Genomic DNA, 19,413 nt, shown 5'->3' on the forward strand with positions numbered 1-19,413 from the left:
CCGTTAAAACAAAGCTTCAGGTGATGAATGATGGATGAGGTGGTGGCAAAGGAGAAAGAGCAGGAGGAACAGGGACCATTCACATCAATATCAGGCCAGCCAACCACACATGTCTTGTAGGATATGTTTCTGTACCAAAAGGAGCGGTTCAGCTACACAGTTATAAGGCATACAGTGAATGCAATGCCTACCAAAAATTTCGAGGCACTCCAATGCCCCTTGGAAGTGACATGGAGGTCAGAGGGCCTTAACTAAACCGTTTTTTCCATTTATAGCAACTGGGTCTCCTGTACAATGTTGGCCTAAGCAGGGAATGGAAGGCTTTCCAAAAATTATTAGGCACTGCAATGCCCCTTGAAACAGACATGGATTACAGCGTATTAAAAACCTTCTACCCATTATTGGGGAGTGGGTCTCCCTTAGTGTTCGCCTATGCATTGAAAAGCAAAAGCTGACAAAAATTAGGAGGAAATGCAATGCCCGTTGCAAGAGTCGTGGAGGTTAGAGGTAATTAAAAACAACATATCAATGCCCCTTGGAAGAGCTGTGGAGTTCAGAGTGGTTTAACAAGACGGTTTTAATGCTCCTTAGAAAAGACGTGGAGTTCAGAGTGGTTTAACAAGACAGTTTTAATGCCCCTTGGAAGAGATGCGGAGGTCACAGTAGCTTAACAAGATGGTTTTAATGCCCCTTGGAAGAGACGTGGAGTTCAGAGTGGTTTAACAAGACAGTTTTAATGCCCCTTGGAAGAGTGGTGGAGGTTACAGTGGAATAAAAAGACAATATCAATGCCCCGTGGAAGAGACGTGGAGGTCACAGTAGCTTAACAAGATGGTTTTAATGCCCCTTGGAAGAGTGGTGGAGGTCGCAGTGGAATAAAAAGACAATATCAATGCCCCTTGGAAGAGTGGTGGAGGTTACAGTGGAATAAAAAGACAATATCAACGCCCTGTGGAAGAGACGTGGATGTCACAGTAGCTTAACAAGACGCTTTTAATGCCCCTTGGAAGAGTGGTGGAGGTCGCAGTGGAATAAAAAGACAATATTAACGACCCTTGGAAGAGACGTGGAGGTCACAGTAGCTTAACAAGACGATTTTAATGCCCCTTACAAGAGCCATGCAGTACAGCATATTAAAAACATTATTCCCATTATTGGGGAGTGGGTCTCCCATAGTCTTTGCCTATGCCTTCCAAGCAAAAGCTGCCAAAAATTTGGAAGGGGGAACTTGCAATGTCCCTTACAAGAGCCATGCAGTACAGCATATTAAAAACATTATTCCCATTATTGGGGAGTGGGTCTCCCATAGTCTTTGCCTATGCCTTCCAAGCAAAAGCTGCCAAAAATTAGGACAGAGGAACTTGCAATGCTGGCAACATGGACCACGGTCACCCTGGTGGTATAGTGGTCGTGGAGGCTGAGGATAAGGAGAAGAGCAAAAAACAGCCGAAATGAGGAAGCGTATACCCATGTGTGGGTGTGAAGCGATGCATGGGAATACACTTCCCGAAATAACACAGTGTATTTGACTTTATGTTACTCTGCTGTCATTTGGTGGTGATGAGAAGTCTGGCCCAATCCAGCCCTTGTTCATTTTGATAAGGGTCAGCTTGTCAGCATTGTCAGTTGACAGGCGAGTGCGCTTATCAGTTATAATTTCCCCAGCGGCACTAAAAACACGCTCCGATAACACGCTAGCGGCAGGGCAGGCCAGGACCTCCAAGGCATACAGAGTGAGTTCATTCCAAGTGTCCAGCTTGGATACCCAATAATTAAAAGGCACAGAGGAATCACGGAGGACGCTGGTACTCCCTCACCATCTTTTGAAACTTTCCACTCCTTGTGAGAGTACCCTGCGCCTCAGGGCCTGTAAGCTGGGCAGGTATCAGAAAACTGTCCTAGAACATTGACAGTGTTCCCCTGCCTCTGCTGGATTGGAGTTGCGTCTCTCTCGCCTGTATGCCTTAGTTGGGCAGCGAACTGTGACCTCTGCCGCTACCGTGTTCAGATGGGAATTTTTTTAATAGTTCTGCAGCAAGGGCCTTCTGGTACTGCCCCATTTTTGTAGACCTCTCCAACTCAGGAATAAGAGAGTGAAAGTTCTCCTTGTAGAGGGGGTCTAAAAGTGTCATCAACCAGCAATGACTGTCACCCAACATTTTGACAATGCGAGGGTCACGGTTAAGGCAGCTTAACATAAAGTCAGCCATGGGTGCCTGACTGGTAACGGGCAAGACTTCCGTGTCCTCACCAAGATGACGACTGATAGTGTTGAGCGATCACTAAAATGCTCGGGTGCTCGAAGCTCGGGCCGAGCTTACCGTGATACTCGGGTGCTCGACCCAAGCAACGAGCCCAATGTTAGTCTATGAGAGACCCGAGCATTTTTGCGGCAGCACCCCCGGCAGTCTATAGAAAGCCTAAAAAGTGCCCAAAACGATAGTGACAGTGCTCAAAAGACATGGGGGCAGCATAGGGATCGCCCCTGGAAGCATTTCTGACCCCCAGGTCACTGCTGTCAACAACGTGGTCAGAGGTATTAAGCCACTTTTGCGGGCTTACAATAAAACGTTCAAAAACGAGACTGAAACGGTTTTCCTGTGAAATATGTTAAGGAATTTCCTTTCCAGGGTAAAAACTTGTGTATAAGGTAAAATAAATAACCAAAAACAAAAATACTCCTCCACACCTTGGGCTATGTTCACAAGTAGCATTTTTCATGCGTTTTTGCACTTTTGTATTGCTTTCAACCGTGACAACCGGGAAATGTCATTTTAACATTTTACAACCTTATCTGGCCATATGCTGTGTGACACATGCATACAGTGCTGAAAAGACAAGGGATCAGCATGGGGAAGACCCCTGGAAGCATCTCTGACCCCCAGGTCACTGCCTAAAAGTGTGCCCATCAGAAGTGATCCTTGCCGCATCAGAAGATGCAGACTTGCAACTATCCCCGTGCAAGTCCTTGTCCCAGGGCAGTGTTCAATTGTACCTCCCCCATTCCTTGCAATGCAAGCGAAAATATGCAGCCAACCAACCACCCACCCGCAGGCTGCAATACCTTACTGATAGCTTTCACTTGAAATGGGGCCTTTTAGTTTGGAGGAGGCCGAAGCTGGCCACTACCTCATGGCCGCTTCGGCAGCGAGGTATCCATACTCTGTCCCCAGCCGCCCCGCGGCCGGGTGTCCACGCTCGGTCCCCAGCCGCCAGGTGGCGGCCAGGTGTCCATACTCGGTCCCCAGCCGCCCTGATTTCTCCTGTCACCTTCCCCCATACTTTTCTTAGCCTGGCCTGCTTTAGGGCAGCATTGGACGAGCCCACCAGAGAACCAGACTCCTCCGGTGGGCTCTGGCTTCTCCATCAGGGGAGTTGAGAGTGCCTAGGTGAGGAGCATGATGATGATGATAGAAGTTAGCATCTGCTTTGTTTTCTTGGAATGAAAGCGCATGTATGTAGTAGCGGCTAGGCCTGAGGTGGTCCGCGTTTTGGCGCATATCCTACCTCCACCGAAGATTGTTGGGTGTTTTCCTGCTACTATCCCAGTTCTATGACTCCCGTTAAAACAAAGCTTCAGGTGATAAATGATGGATGAGGTGGTGGCAAAGGAGAAAGAGCAGGAGGAACAGGGACCATTCACATCAATATCAGGCCAGTCAACCAGATATGTCTTGTAGGATATGTTTCTGTAACAAAAGGAGCGGTTTGGCTACACAGTTATAGGGCATACAGTGAGTGCAATGCCTACCAAAAATTTCGAGCCACTCCAATGCCCCTTGGAAATGACATGGAGGTCAGAGGGCGTTAACTAAACCTTTTTTTCAATTTATAGCAACTGGGTCTCCCGTGCACTGTTGCCCTAAGCAGTGAATGGAAGGCTTTCCAAAAATTATGAGGAACTGCAATGCCCCTTCACCCCAGGGGTCTGGTCACCACAGTAATAGAGATATTACGTCGGAGAGCAAGTGGGAGGTTTCCTGGTCAGGATCCCTTAAACATGCAACATCCTCCTGCCCCAGTCCTGGGAGGGGAGAATTCTGCCCTTATAAACTGGATCTGGGGCGGGGTTGAGTGAGTCAGAGAACAGTCAGAGTCAGAGTGAGAGCAAGGGAAAGTAACAGCAAGGAGCTCTGTAGGAGCTAGGAGCTAAAGACCAGGGGCTGGAAGCTGAGCTGAGCTCGCCCTGGCAGAAGACAATAGGAACCGGACACAGTAGTCCGAAGCTGTGAGGACTTATATATCCAGCAGCAGAAACCAGCCGGCAGGGGATTTCAGGTCCTCTGGCCATAGAAGCCCGGAGGCTCAGTCACAAGCAAGGGACCAGCACCGCCGTCGTGGAGCGGAGGCTAACAGAAGGCCCCAAGTCAGCAGCCATACGGGTGAGCACTACACGGTACACTCAGGGACGTGGGCTACTTCTACCCGCTTACAGCAAGGTAGCCAGGAAGAGTGCAGACAGACGGGGAGGCCTACAACTCCACCTGGCCAGGGGAACTCCTGCTTGCTCACAGACTGACCAGGCCTCTTATGCTAGCCAGTACTCCTGGGAGGGTCTACCTTATAATCATCAGTAAAGACCCTGAACTGCACTGCAAAGACTCTGAGTCATTCCTGCTGCGCTCGTGCACCATCACTCCCATCATCCACACTCACTGCCCTGAGGCTATACTCCTCCCGAGGGGAGTTATCCCATTCTATGCTGCGCACACAACACCAGCCTCAGTGGTCTGCCTCGCAGCGGTGGTACTCCCTGACCGCAATCCACGGGTGGCGCAGTCAGACAATTAACCTCAAAACCTAAGAAAGACTGCCACTGGTTTGACTAGCCTGAGCCACGGGACCGGGTCACCGCCACGGAGACTACAGACCCCAGAGACCCGGCACCGGGTATCCCACACACGTGTACACATGGCCCAGGGGGCGCGTCACATGCAGTACAGCATATTACAAACATAAGTCCCATTATTGGGGAGTGGGTCTCCCATAGTATTTGCTTATGCTTTCCCAGCAAAAGCTGCCAAAAATTATAACGGAGCAACTTGCAATGCCCCTTACAAGAGACATGCAGTACAGCATATTACAAACATAAGTCCCATTATTGGGGAGTGGGTCTCCCATAGTATTTGCTTATGCTTTCCCAGCAAAAGCTCCCAAAAATTAGGACGGAGCAACTTGCAATGCCCCTTACAACAGCCATGCAGTACAGCATATTACAAACATAAGTCCCATTATTGGGGAGTGGGTGTCCCATGGTATTTGCTTATGCTCTCCCAGCAAAAGCTGCCAAAAATTAGGACGGAGGAACTTGCAATGCTGGCACCCTGGTGGTATAGTGGTGGTGGAGGCTGAGGATAAGGAGAAGAAGATTAAACAGCCGAAACGAGGAAGCGTATACCCATGTGTGGGTGTGAAGCGGTGCATGTGAATACACCTCCCGAAATAACACAGTGGATTTGACTTTATGTTACTCTGCTGTCATTTGGTGGTGATGAGAAGTCTGGCCCAATCCAGCCCTTGTTCATTTTGATAAGGGTCAGCTTGTCAGCATTGTCAGTTGACAGGCGAGTGCGCTTATCAGTTATAATTCCCCCAGCGGCACTAAAAACACGCTCCGATAACACGCTAGCGGCAGGGCAGGCCAGGACCTCCAAGGCGTACAGAGCGAGTTTATTCCAAGTGTCCAGCTTGGATACCCAATAATTAAAAGGCACAGAGGAATCACGGAGGACGCTGGTACGATCGGCAAGGAACTCCCTCACCATCTTTTGAAACTTTCCACTCCTTGTGACAGTACCCCGCGCCTCAGGGCCTGTAAGCTGGGCGGGTGTCAGAAAACTGTCCCAGAACGTTGACAGTGTTCCCCTGCCTCTGCTGGATTGGAGTTGCATCTCTCTCGCCTGTACGCCTTGGTTGGGCAATGAACTGTGACCTCTGCCGCTAGCGTGTTCAGATGGGAATTTTTTTAAGAGTTCTGCAGCAAGGGCCTTCTGGTATTGCCCCATTTTTGTAGACCTCTCCACCTCAGGAATAAGAGAGTGAAAGTTCTCCTTGTAGCGTGGGTCTACAAGTGTCACCAACCAGTAATGACTGTCACCCAACATTTTGACAACGCGAGGGTCACGGTTAAGGCAGCGTAACATAAAGTCAGCCATGCGTGCCAGACTGGTAACGGGCAAGATTTCCGTGTCCTCACCAAGATGACGACTGACCATGCTCTCCTCCTCCTCCTCCTCTTCCTCCTCCCCCCTGTCCTCAGGCCACCCACGCTGAACCGATGGTATGACACTTGTACAGGTACTACCGTCTACAATGCATGATAGCAGCTCCTGTTCTTCCTCCTCCTCCTCCTCCTCCTCTCCCTCATTGTCCCCCAATGCATGTTGGGATGAGATGAGGCTGGGCTGTGTGTAATCGCCCGCTACGGCTTCTTGATCCATCTCATCATACTCTGGCTGCAATGTCTCCTCTTTAATTCTCTGCAGAGAGCGTTGCAAAAGACAGACAAGTGGGATGCTGACACTAATGATGTCGTCATCACCACTCACCATCTTGGTGGCCTCCTCAAAGTTTGTCAGGATGGTACATATGTCAGACATCCAGGTCCACTCCTGAGGTCTTATGTGTGGGGTCTGACCTGAATATCGACGGCCTTGTTGCAGCTGGTACTCCACAACTGCTCTCTTCTGCTCACAAATCCTTTGCAACATGTGGAGGGTAGAGTTCCAACATGTGGGGACATCACACACCAGTCGGTGTGCCGGAAGCTGCAAACGCTGCTGCAACACAGCAAGGGCGGCGGAAACTGTAGCCGACTTGCGAAAATGAGCTGACAGGCGGAATACTTTCACGAGGTTCAGCGGTCTCAGCCACAGATCTGCCTGCTCTTTCACAGCTGTCCACAACTCACAAGCAGTGTGAGGTTTATCTCCTAAGCTTATGAGTTTCAGCACAGCCTGTTGCCGCTTGGCGGAGGCAGTACTGCAATGCTTCCAGCTTGTAACTGATGTGGTGATATCTGAGATGGAGGCTGAACATGAGGAGGAGGAGGAGGAGGAGGATGCGCAGGAGCTGTACACTGTGGGGGCAACTCTGACTGACATAGGGCCCGCAATCCTCGGTGTGGGGAGGATGTGTTCCGTCCCAAGGTCCGACTGGGTCCCGGCTTCCACTATGTTTACCCAGTGTGCCGTCAGAGAGATGTACCATCCCTGGCCACAAGCACTTGTCCACGTGTCCGTTGTCAGGTGGACTCTCACAGTAACTGCGTTGTTGAGGGCACGGCAGATGCTTTGGGACACGTGCTTGTGTAGTGCGGGGATGGCACACCGGGCAAAATAGTGTTGGCTGGGGACCGAGTACCGAGGGACGGCCACCGCCATAAGATTGCGGAAGGATTCCGTCTCCACCAGCCTAAAAGGAAGCATTTCCAATGCAAGCAGTCGTGAAATGTGCGAATTTAGGACTGTGGCCTCTGGGGCGTTAGCTGCGAATTTCCGCTTTCGTTCAAAGGTCTGGGATATGGACAATTGAACGCTGCGGTGGGACGTGGACATGGACGTTGATGCTGTTTCTTGAGAAACTGCCATAACAAGTGAAGACTGAGAGGAGGGGGCATCTTTACATGCAGTATGGACAGGGGATTGCTTTGCACACACAACAGGGGGTTCTATTGCACGCACAACAGTGGAAGAAGCAGTGGTGACACCCGCTGACACTGGTCGTGGACCCTGGGTGCTTTGCTGCCATGTGCCTGATCATCCTGGCGGTGGTCAGGCTGGTAGTTTTGTCACCCCTGCTGATGCTGGCATGGCAGGTGGAACATATGGCCTTTTTGGGGTTATCAGCAGAGTCTTTAAAAAAATTCCAGACCCTGGAAGACCTACCGCTTGTACTGACAACGTCCCTCGTGTTGGTTTTACGGGGAACGGTTGCCTGCCTTCTGTCTGCGGCCACCACACTGCTTCTTCCTGCCTGTTGGGGTACTCTGCCTCCCTCCCCCTGTGTGCTGCTGGCCTCACTCTGCATGTCCTCCTTCCACGTTGGGTCAGTTACTAGATCATCCACCACCTCCTCCTCTTCCACTTGCGCACCACGATCCTCCTCCTCACTTCCTGGCAATTGTGTCTCGTCATCGTCCACCTCTTGTGACAGATTGCCAACGTCGACTTCCTGTGGCCGTGGCTGTTCAAATATTTGGGCATCGCAGCATGGGATCTCCTCTTCCACCACTTCAAGCATATCAGGCGAGGGGCCCAAATATGGAAATGGACCAGTGAACAGCTCTTCAGAATGTCCAAGTGTGGGATCACTTGCTGTTTGACGACACTCGGCATGGTGGGAGGAAGGAGCATCAGGGTGAGGAGGAGTATGCGGTCGAGACTCACGGCTACTAAGAGTTGACCGTGTGGAAGACAGACCGGAGGTGGTGGTGCCCAGGTAACTGGAAGTATTGTCTGCTATCCAATTAATAACCTGTTCACACTGATCAGTTCTCAATACTGGTGTTGTTCTGTGCTTCCCTAGTAATTCGGTCAAGAAGTGGGAGCGAGAAGATGTGGCTGTTGGTTGTGGCACATTTTCAACTTGGCCACGGCCCCGTCCTCTGCACGAACCATCACCAGAACGTCCACTTCCACATCCCTTGCCAATTGTAAATGAAGTAAAATAGCTTACACTTGCACTATCAATGGAAAAAGGGTAATAAAGAGTAGATTAGAACCGTGGAAGAGGAAAACCACAGTTATTGTTTACTGGGGTATACCACACTTTTTTAAATAGAGATATTTGCGGCTGAACAGTGAGCGACACACTCAAACTGCTTTTTTTTTAGATACCAAAGGCCCAAAACTGGATAGTACAGCGATTTGACCCGTGGAACTGCGAAACCACACTTGTATTTCTCGGGCCTACACAAGACTATTTTCAACAGATATATTTTTGTGTCACAACAGTCAGGAGACACTACTGTTTTTCTTTACGGAAAAAACTACCAAAAGCTGAATAATAGAGATTTTTTACCGTCGGATGGCAAAACTACAGTTATTGTTTACTGGGGTATACCACACTTTTTTAAATAGAGATATTTGCGGCTGAACAGTGAGCGACACACTCAAACTGCTTTTTTTTAGATACAAATGGCCCAAAAGTAGATAATGCAGAGGTTTGAACCGTGAAACTGCAAAGCCACACTTGTATTTCTCGGGCCTACACCAGACTATTTTCAACAGATATATTTGTGTCTGAACAATCAGTAGACACTATTTATTTTTTACGGCAAAAAATGCCAAAAGCAGGATAATAGAGATGTTTTACCGTGGAACAGCAAAACCACAGTTATAATTTACTGGTGTATACCAGACTTTTTTGAATATATATATATTTGCGGCTGAACAGTGAGCGGCACACTCAAACTGTTTTTTTTAGATACAAATGGCTCAAAAGTGGATAATACAGAGGTTTGAACCGTGAAACTGCAAAGCCACACTTGTATTTCTCGGGCCTACACCAGACTATTTTCAACAGATATATTTGTGTCTGAACAATCAGGAGACACTATTTATTTTTTACGGCAAAAAATGCCAAAAGCAGTATAATAGAGATGTTTTACCGTGGAACAGCAAAACCACAGTTATAATTTACTGGTGTATACCAGACTTTTTAAAATATATATATATTTGCGGCTGAACAGTGAGCGACACACTCAAACTGTTTTTTTTAGATACAAATGGCCCAAAAGTGGATAATACAGAGGTTTATACCATGGAACTGCAAAACCACACTTGTATTTCTCGGGCCTACACCAGACTATTTTCAACAGATATATTTGTGTCTGAAAAATCAGGGAGACACTATTATTTTTTTTTTTTACAGCAAAAAATGCAAAAAGCAGAATAAAGATTTTTTACCGTGGAACAGCAAAAGCACACTTCTGTCTCTCTGGCCCACACCAGACTATTTTCAACAGATATATTTGTGCCTGAAAAATCAGGGAGACACTATTATTATTTTTAGACAGCAAAAAATGCCAAAAACAGGATAATAGAGATGTTTTACCGTGGAACATCAAAACCACAGTAATAATTTACTGGTGTATACCAGACTTTTTTAAATATATATATTTGCGGCTGAACAGTGAGCGACACACTCAAACTGTTTTTTTTAGATACAAATGGCCCATAGAACTGCAAAACCACACTTCTATTTCTCTGGCCTACACCAGACTATTTTCAACAGATATATTTGTGTCTGAAAAATCAGAGGCACACTTTTTTTTTTTTTGGGGGGGGGGGACACCAAAAGGTTAATAAGATGGGTATTTGTACATTGTGAAGGAGGAAAAAAAAAAGTATTTTTCCTGGCCCCCGGGACCGGGAGCTAAGTCCAGCAATTTCAGCAACAGGAGCAGCACACAGGACTGTAATGCAGCATTTGCTGGTATAACCACTGCGTCTCCTATACAGCCTGCCTGCCTGCCTGATATACCTGGGATGGATATTAGTCCTGAGAAGGACTGTTTGTTTGATCTGGCAGCCTTTACAGACCCTACACTAACTATTTTGCAGGATATATCTCTCCCTAAATCAGCAGCGCTGTCCCTACACTGTCTGATCCGGAGCGACTGTGTCCAAGATGGCGGCGCCCGGTTTTAAATACTCGAGGTGACGCTGTGCGGCCAGCCAATCACTGTAATGCCCACAAACAACATGGCTGCGGCATTACAGTGACTGGCTGGCAATCCCTGCATGTTCATTGGCTCTGTAAAGAGCGCCAAACATGCAGGGCGGAGACCCGAGCTCCCACCCGAGTAACCCGGAAATGCTCGGTGCTCGCCGAACATCCAGAGTAGCGTGATGCTCGGGCGAGTACCGAGCAGTGTCGAGCATGTTCGCTCAACACTAGTAATAATGTTAAACAAATGCTAGGACCTTGACCTCGGGTGCCAATGAAACTACTGAAATTCTTAGCAAAAGCACAATTGAACCAAAACTGTTTCTAAAATATTATTTTGTGTATATTGTGCTTAAGCTGGAAGTTAGTTTATCTAAGATGAGTTAATAAACTGTTTGACGAAACAGATGCCTTATGTTACTGGTGCAAGAATAACTACGTTTCTAAGTTTCGGAATATTTTGGTGCTATAAAAATAAAAAATATTATTATTATTATTATTATGCTGCATTTAGTAGGCATTGAAAAATTGAAGGAAAAGTTGTGGAATTATTGAAATGGCAAGATCTATAAACATGTTAATGATATGCAAATGATGAATAAAATGGAAACAATTTTCAAAACATCTCAATTTTTTCATCATCCAGTATGAGCGGCACGCGCAGAACATACACTTACACCTTGGCATGCTATCAATTAGGTTATTAAAGCACCATTCCAGTGTTTTTTTTTATTTCAGCGCTACTAATGCTAAGTTTGCTACTAATCTAAGTTTGCTGCCCCCAGTATTATACTTACCAACTGCCATCTTCAGCAGTTTCCAGCGCTACTCGGTTTCCAATCCGCCATCTTGTGACTTCAACTTCTGATTGAACGTAAGTCAGATATAATAGTCACAGGCTTTCAATGCAAGTCTATGAGAGCCTCATTCTGGCTTACGCAGACTTCCACTGAGTTGTGATTCCTGCCTTGACCAGCAAGCATTGTAGCGCTCCAGTAGGTCACAACGTGCAGATGACCAAACAAAAAAATGAGATGGCAGGTGGTAAGTATAATACTGGGGGCAGAGAACCTAGATTAGTAGCACCACCCCAGTGATGCAGTAGAAAAACAAAATGCTGGAGTGGTGCTTTAATGGTTGTTCTGCCATGCTAAATGCACTTGGGAAAGAAAATCATCAAGATCCACTGCTTTCCGCTCCCTTTGCAATTTTTGCCTCTCTTCAGTGCAAGACATATGAACACCCGCATAGAGTTTGCTCAAAAACACATGAAGGACTCCCAGACTATGAGAAATAAGATTCTTTGGTCTGATGAGACGAAGATAGAACTTTTTGGTGATAATTCTAAGCGGTATGTGTGGAGAAAACCAGGCACTGCTCATCACCTGCCCAATACAATGCCAACAGTGAAACATGGTGGTAGCAGCATCATGCTATGGGGTGTTTTTCAGCTGCAGGGACAGGACGACTGGCTGGAATTGAAGGAAACATGAATGCGGCCAAGTACAGAGATATCCTGGATGAAAATCTCTACCAGAGTGTTCTGCACCTCAGACTTGGCCGAAGGTTTACCTTCCAACAAGACAATGACCCTAAGCACACAGCTAAAATAACAAAGGAGTGGCTTCAGAACTACTCTGTGACCATTCTTGACTGGCCCAGCCAGAGCCCTGACCTAAACCCAATTGAGCATCTCTGGAGAGACCTGAAAATGGCTGTCCACAAACGTTCACCATCCAACCTGACGGAACTGGAGAGGATCTGCAAGGAAGAATGGCAGAGGATCCCCAAATCCAGGTGTGAAAAACTTGTTGCATCATTCCCAAGAAGACTCATGGCTGTACTAGCTCAAAAGGGAGCTTCTACTCAATACTGAGCAAAGGGTCTGAATACTTATGACCATGTGATATTTCAGTTTTTCTTTTTTAATAAATTTGCAAAAATTTCTACATTTCTGTTTTTTTTCAGTCAAGATTAGAGATGAGCATTGTTCTACTCGAACTGTTCGCCAATCTCAAATTCGAGCTGTTTTGGGCGGTGTTCGAGCCGGTCGGCGAACACGAACAATTTGAGAAAAATTCGGCTGTTCGAGGTTATGTTCGATAACTGTTCGTGCACCAAAATCATAACTGGATTTTTTCTCAGTAATGATGAAAATTAATGTTAATACGCAGTTTGAGTGTACAGCGGGGCGGGGGGAGGGGCAGGGGATGGATCTCTGCAGGAACAATGAAGATCTCGATTTTTTTTTCTCTTTCCCGCATTTGCAGTGGGGAGGTGCAATCTGTCAGCCTATCAGCAGCGCACACACGGAGCGAAGTGCTTTTTTTCACACAAGCAAGGGCATGTGTGATTGGCAGTGTATGTCACATGTCCTTGCCCTATAAGACCAAGCCATTTTCCCCGTCGCCACCATTTTCTCACTGCTGCAGCTGCGTGTTAGACGGCACCGCTGTTGCTGTGTGCGCTATACCTTGTTAATTTCAAGCCAATTTTCGCACAAATATACAGATAGCTTGGGAGTAGGGAATAGTTGTGATTGCAGTCCTTTTAAGGACTAGGTTACAGCATTTCCTACGACTTTTATCAAGCAGGTCTGTGCTCTTAAATAGATAGATTGTGGGAGTAAAGACTAATTGTAATTGGAGTCCTTTTCAGGACTAGGTTACATCAGTTCCTATCAGTTTTTGCCAGGCAGGTCTGTGCCAGTGCTATGCAAGTTTTTTTCACAGCATTTGGCTGAATCTAGCAAAGCTAATCCTTTTTGGCCTATTGCAGAGTGTGTTAGTCAGTGGAGTAGCCTATCTGTGTTGCAAGATATACCACCTGTGTATAGAATACCAATTTTTTTACTGCACCTAGTGAAGTAAAATCTTTTGGGCATAGCATCATTCTATTAGTCCATCTATACTGACCTCCATCAGGTTGCAAACTGAATATAATTTTTTTCTGCATCTAGCTCTGAAAAAATATTTGGGCTTCTAGCAGTGTGTGGGACTTGGTCTATTAGTCCATCTATACTGACCTCCATCAGGTTGCAAATTAAAAATATTTTTTTTCTTCATTTAGCTCTGAAAAAATATTTGGGCTTCTAGCAGTGTGTGGGACTTGTTCTATTAGTCCTTCTATACTGACCTCCAGCAGGTTGCAAATTGAATATAATTTTTTTCTGCATCTAGATCTGAAAAAATATTTGGGCTATTAGCGGTGTGTGGGACTTGGTCTATTAGTCCATCTATACTGACCTCCATCAGGTTGCAAATTAAAAATAATTTTTTTCTGCATCTAGCTCTGAAAAAATATTTGGGCTTCTAGCAGTGTGTGGGACTTGGTCTATTAGTCCATCTATACTGACCTCCATCAGGTTGCAAATTAAAAATAATTTTTTTCTTCATTTATCTCTGAAAAAATATTTGGGCTTCTAGCAGCGTGTGGGACTTGTTCTATTAGTCCATCTATACTGACCTCCATCAGGTTGCAAATTAAAAATAATTTTTTTCTGCATCTAGCTCTGAAAAAATATTTGGGCTTCTAGCAGTGTGTGGGACTTGGTCTATTAGTCCATCTATACTGACCTCCATCAGGTTGCAAATTAAAAATAATTTTTTTCTGCATCTAGCTCTGAAAAAATATTTGGGCTTCTAGCAGTGTGTGGGACTTGGTCTATTAGTCCATCTATACTGACCTCCATCAGGTTGCAAATTAAAAATAATTTTTTTCTTCATTTATCTCTGAAAAAATATTTGGGCTTCTAGCAGCGTGTGGGACTTGTTCTATTAGTCCATCTATACTGACCTCCATCAGGTTGCAAATTAAAAATATTTTTTTTCTGCATCTAGCTCTGAAAAAATATTTGGGCTTCTAGCAGTGTGTGGGACTTGGTCTATTAGTCCATCTATACTGACCTCCATCAGGTTGCAAATTAAAAATAATTTTTTTCTGCATCTAGCTCTGAAAAAATATTTGGGCTTCTAGCAGTGTGTGGGACTTGGTCTATTAGTCCATCTATACTGACCTCCATCAGGTTGCAAATTGAATAAAAAAATTTTCTGCATCTAGCTCTGAAAAAATATTTGGGCTTCTAGCGGTGTGTGGGACTTGGTCTATTAGTCCATCTATACTGACCTCCATCAGGTTGCAAATTAAAAATAATTTTTTTCTGCATCTAGCTCTGAAAAAATATTTGGGCTTCTAGCAGTGTGTGGGACTTGGTCTATTAGTCCATCTATACTGACCTCCATCAGGTTGCAAATTAAAAATATTTTTTTTCTTCATTTAGCTCTGAAAAAATATTTGGGCTTCTAGCAGTGTGTGGGACTTGTTCTATTAGTCCTTCTATACTGACCTCCAGCAGGTTGCAAATTGAATATAATTTTTTTCTGCATCTAGCTCTGAAAAAATATTTGGGCTTCTAGCAGTGTGTGGGACTTGGTCTATTAGTCCATCTATACTGACCTCCATCAGGTTGCAAATTAAAAATAATTTTTTTCTGCATCTAGCTCTGAAAAAATATTTGGGCTTCTAGCAGTGTGTGGGACTTGGTCTATTAGTCCATCTATACTGACCTCCATCAGGTTGCAAATTAAAAATAATTTTTTTCTTCATTTATCTCTGAAAAAATATTTGGGCTTCTAGCAGCGTGTGGGACTTGTTCTATTAGTCCATCTATACTGACCTCCATCAGGTTGCAAATTAAAAATAATTTTTTTCTGCATCTAGCTCTGAAAAAATATTTGGGCTTCTAGCAGTGTGTGGGACTTGGTCTATTAGTCCATCTATACTGACCTCCATCAGGTTGCAAATTAAAAATAATTTTTTTCTTCATTTAGCTCTGAAAAAATATTTGGGCTTCTAGCAGTGTGTGGGACTTGTTCTATTAGTCCTTCTATACTGACCTCCAGCAGGTTGCAAATTGAATATAATTTTTTTCTGCATCTAGCTCTGAAAAAATATTTGGGCTTCTAGCGGTGTGTGGGACTTGGTCTATTAGTCCATCTATACTGACCTCCATCAGGTTGCAAATTAAAAATAATTTTTTTCTGCATCTAGCTCTGAAAAAATATTTGGGCTTCTAGCAGTGTGTGGGACTTGGTCTATTAGTCCATCTATACTGACCTTCATCAGGTTGCAAATTGAATAAAAAAATTTTCTGCATCTAGCTCTGAAAAAATATTTGGGCTTCTAGCGGTGTGTGGGACTTGGTCTATTAGTCCATCTATACTGACCTCCATCAGGTTGCAAATTAAAAATAATTTTTTTCTGCATCTAACCCAGCCAATAGTTTTGGCCTAATACCACAGTTTGGCCACTCAGCTCTGCTCGGTTACCATCCATTGTTTTTTTGTGCAAACAACTCCAGAGTTGTGAATTAGTTAACCACCAAAATGAGTGGAAAAAGGCCTGCTGCTGGTGGAAAGGGGAATAGGCGTGTTGGGAAGGGGAAAAAAGGTTGTGTCCGTGGGGTAGGTGCAGAAGAAAGACCATCTTCCAGCCAAACTAAAATGTCTACTTCTTTTAGCGGACAATGTGATAAGATCCCTTTCTTACGGCCACGCCAATCGCTACAAATTCCAGATGAGGCACAAAAACAGCAGGTGCTTCAACGGATATCAAGTGCTCCTTTAAGTGGGCTCTCCTCCACATCAACTTCAACATCACAAATACTCCAGTCCTCAAAGGTGTCACCCAAATCGCACTTGCTTCCTCACAGCTCCCAAATCTCCAGCTGCCCGTCTGAGTATGAGGTAGAACAGATGGTTGAGTCTGCAGAGCTGTTTACTCATACTATAGCCTGGGAATCAGAGGTCGACTCCAGCGCTTCTGTGAATCCAGACGAGGAAATGATCTGCACTGATGCCCAGAATCTTTATGAGTCGGATCCAGGACCAGACGCAGAAGGTTCTGACCATAATGTAGACCCTCATTCCCAAACTGTAACTCCTGTTGGTGGAGACAATGAGGAAGACGATGATAAGACTCAAATACCTGATTGGAGCGACAACTTTAGTTTTTTGTCAGGGCAGGAACAGGTTGGCTCTGAGGACGACGGGTGTGATAACGCACAGGGTGATGATGATGAGGTCGGAGATCCCACTTACTGTCAACCCACAGTCAGCCAAGAGATGAGGTCAGCAGAGGAGGTGGAGGAAGATGCTAGTGACGACGAGGTCAGGTTGCGCCTTCCTGGACAGAGACGTAGTACTGGAAGCACGTCAACAACTGCATCCTCAAACACAACTCTGCCTCTCACCACAAGTCGTGGTGGCTCTTCAGGTCGCATGGGTGCTAAGCCTTGCATAGCCTGGGCATTTTTTCAGATCGATAAAGATGACCCAACTCGTGTTATCTGTAACATTTGTCAGCAAAAGCTAAGTAGAGGCCAAAAAATACATAGTTTGAGTACTTCATGCATGAACCGGCACATGGACATGAAGCATAAGTTGCAGTGGGAAGCTCAGTGTGCTACAATGCGGCCTAGCCGGCCGGGCCAACCACCGTCTGCCATATCTTGTGCATCCGCGGCCTCTTCATCCTCTGTGACTGGGGGGACAGCAGTCACACCTGTTTTGGGGCGCAGACCTGCCACCTCTTTACCCGCAACAGCCAGCGTGATTGGCAGGTCATCATTTTCTTTGGAGGTGGTAACACCAGCTGGTCTTGAGCGCTGTCCGACATCGATAGCACCACCTTTGGATCAAGGCAACCTAACATGTCCGCCTGCATCTTCCTCACAGACCGGCAGTTTGCCGGGGACACCCTTATCAACCCCGTCTAAGCACAATAGCCAGCCCTCGGTCCCTCAGATGTGGACAAGTAAAAGACCATTTCCTCCTAGCCATGAGAAAGCTAAGAGGTTGAATTTCACCATCTGCAAGCTCTTGGCTACAGAAATGCTGCCTTTCCGCCTGGTGGACACAGAGGATTTTCGAGACCTTATGTCCGTCGCAGTGCCCCAGTACCAGATGCCCAGTCGGCACTACTTCTCAAAGAAAGGTGTGCCTGCGCTCCACCAGCATGTCGCACACAACATCACCGCTTCTTTGAGAAACTCTGTGTGTGACAGGGTGCATTTCACCACAGACACTTGGACGAGTAGGCATGGACAGGGGCGTTACATGTCGCTGACTGGGCACTGGGTAACTATGGTGACAGCAGGACAAGGGGCTGCTGTCCAAGTCTTGCCGTCCCCACGAGTTGTGCGTCAATCCTCTTTATGTCAAAGTTCCTCCACTGCTTCTGCCTCCTCAACCTCCTCTCGGTCTTCCACCTGCACCCAAAGCCTGTCTGGTCATGCCACAAGCTTTCTAACTGCGCAGAAGGGATCCTGCACACCTCCTTACTATGCTGGCAGTAGGGCTCAACGTCATCAGGCGGTTTTTACATTGAAATGTCTGGGAAATGTGAGTCACACAGCTGAGGAGTTGTGGTCAGCTCTGGAGAACCAATTTCATGAATGGTTGTCTCCACTGGACCTGAAACCAGGGAAGGCCGTGTGCGACAATGCTGCAAACCTGGGTGCGGCCCTTCGCCGGGGCAATGTCACACACGTGCCTTGTATGGCTCACGTGTTGAACCTGGTTGTCCAGCAATTTTTAGCCCACTATCCCAGACTAGATGGCCTTCTGCAGAGGGCACGGTCGCTGTGTGCTCACTTCCGCCGTTCGCATCCCGCAGCTCAGCGACTTACATCTCTACAGAAGTCGTTGGGCCTGCCACTTCACCGGCTAAAATGCGATGTGCCTACCCGGTGGAATTCAACTCTGCACATGTTGCAGCGACTGTGGCAGCACCGACAAGCCCTGGTGCAATACGTTCTGACGTATAGCCTGGGCCAACGAGATTCAGAGGTGGGGCAAATCACGCTGGAGGAGTGGTCTCAGATCAGGGACCTATGCACCCTTCTGCACAGTTTTGAAATGGCGACGAAGATGTTTAGTGCTGACGATGCCATTATCAGCATGACTATTCCGGTGATTTACATGCTGGAGCACATGTTAAACAGAATTCGGAGTCAGGTGGTGGCACAAGAGGAGGTGGAGGAAGTAGAGGAGGAGGAGTTGTATGCGGAAGGGCTAACATCTGCAAGGTCCAGACGGTCGGCAGCACCAAGGCGGCAGGCATGTGAGGGTGGGGGAGATGATTTTACCAGGGCGCATGGTAGCAGCCAAACTAGTGAGGAAGGTGCAGGAGCCCAGGAAGAAGTGGAGGACGAACTGATGGAAGACTCATCAGATGAGGGAGACCTTGATCACGTTTCTGTTGTGCGAGGTTGGGGGGAGAGGACAGAGGAAGGAAGCATGATTGTTACCTCGCCACCAACACAACAGGGACTTGGTGCTCCTGGATGCGCAACACACATGAGTGCCTTCTTGCTGCACTACCTGCAACATGACCCTCGAATTGTGAGAATTAGAAATAATCCTGACTACTGGGTTGCCACACTGTTAGATCCCCGGTACAAAAGTAAATTTGCAGAAATTATTCCTGCCATAGAAAGGGATGCACGCATGCAGGAGTATCAGCAGAGACTGTTGCAGAATCTTACATGTGCTTTTCCACAAAATACCAGTGGTGCACGTAGTGAATCTCACAGTTCCAACTTGCCAACCGTGGGACCGTCAAGTGTTCAGCACTCAAACCGTAACAGAACCACAGTATCTGCTGGTAACATCAATTTTGCGAAATCATTTCAACACTTTTTTAGCCCATCCTTTGCAAGGCCACAGGAGACAAGAAGTCTGA

Source organism: Phyllobates terribilis, unplaced genomic scaffold (assembly GCF_046119375.1).
Source record: "Phyllobates terribilis strain yellow unplaced genomic scaffold, ASM4611937v1 Scaffold_1__5_contigs__length_1240528914, whole genome shotgun sequence".
In the NCBI taxonomy this organism is placed as follows: domain Eukaryota; kingdom Metazoa; phylum Chordata; class Amphibia; order Anura; family Dendrobatidae; genus Phyllobates; species Phyllobates terribilis.